The following is a 1,915-nucleotide window of genomic DNA, read 5'->3' on the forward strand; positions in this document are numbered from 1 at the left end:
CTTTTGTAAATGTGAGTTCACAATCTGGTCAAGTTTATCAGATTTACAGGAACCAAATACCTAGGTCTGGACATTAGAATTGCAGAAATAGTTTCTCGAATACTGGAAGGGGACTTTTACTTGCAATCTGACAATACATATATCTGGCTACAAAAACATCTTTTGAATCCCCGAATTCTTGAAAATACTGAAACCTTTTTCTTTTTCTATTTTAGGCCACAGATTTACAGTTCCAGAGAGGTACCGATCATTTTCATTACTTTCTAATTTTACTAATATACATGTATTAATGTGAAGTGAACCTCATTGTACATGATCATTTAGCGATATTTAGGGGTAGAGATCACATTAAATAACGGAACACAATCATAGTATACTACTCCTTAGTTATACATCTCATTATACATCTGATTGTACATCATCGTTCTCATAAACTCATTATGTGTTAAAGTTTATACAAATAGATTTGGAAAAATCAGTATGGTACAGAACAGAAGGATGTCAAACCACATTTCATCTCATTAGTACAATAAGATACAGAACAGTAGGATATAATACTACATTTCATTTCATTAGTCCAATAAGATACAGAACAGTAGGATATAAAACTACATTTCATTTCATCAGCAAAATACAGTACAGAACAGTAAATGGATGTAACTCTACATTTCATTTCATTAGTCCAATAAGATACAGAACAGTAGGATATTCATCAGCAAAATACAGTACAGAACAGTAGTCTAAAACTACATTTCATTTCATTAGTCCAATAAGATACAGAACAGTAGGATATAAAAGTCCATTTCATTTCATTAGCAAAATAAAGTACAGAACAGTTGGGTGTAAAACTACATTTTCAAGGAGAAAACTGATATATATCTATCAAAACTATTATTCAAATCACAAGGAGAAAACTGATATATATCTATCAAAACTATTATTCATATCACAAGGAGAAAACTGACATAAACCTATCAAAACTATTATTCATATCATAAGGAGAAAACTGATATATATCTATCAAAACTATTATTCATATCACAAGGAGAAAACTGATATATATCTATCAAAACTATTATTCATATCACAAGGAGAAAACTGACATATACCTATCAAAACTATTATTCAAATCACAAGGAGAAAACTGATATATATCTATCAAAACTATTATTCATATCACAAGGAGAAAACTGACATATACCTATCAAATCTATTATTCAAATCACAAGGAGAAAACTGATATATATCTATCAAAACTATTATTCATATCACAAGGAGAAAACTGACATATACCTATCAAAACTATTATTCAAATCACAAGGAGTAAACTGATATATATCTATCAAAACTATTATTCATATCACAAGGAGAAAACTGATATATATCTATCAAAACTATTATTCATATCACAAGGAGAAAACTGATATATATCTATCAAAACTATTATTCATATCACCAGGAGTAAACTGATATATATCTATCAAAACTATTATTCAAATCACAAGGAGAAAACTGATATATATCTATCAAAACTATTATTCATATCACAAGGAGAAAACTGATATATATCTATCAAAACTATTATTCATATCACAAGGAGAAAACTGATATATACCTATCAAAACTATTTTCATATCACAAGGAGAAAACTGATATATATCTATCAAAACTATTATTCATATCACCAGGAGTAAACTGATATATATCTATCAAAACTATTTTCAAATCACAAGGAGAAAACTGATATATATCTATCAAAACTATTATTAAATCAAAAGGAGAAAACTGATATATACCTATCAAAACTATTATTCATATCACAAGGAGAAAACTGATATATACCTATCAAAACTATTATTCAAATCACAAGGAGAAAATTGATATATTCCAATCAAAACTATTATTCAAATCACAA

This window comes from Lottia gigantea, assembly GCF_000327385.1.
Source record: "Lottia gigantea unplaced genomic scaffold LOTGIsca_943, whole genome shotgun sequence".
NCBI lineage: Eukaryota > Metazoa > Mollusca > Gastropoda > Lottiidae > Lottia > Lottia gigantea.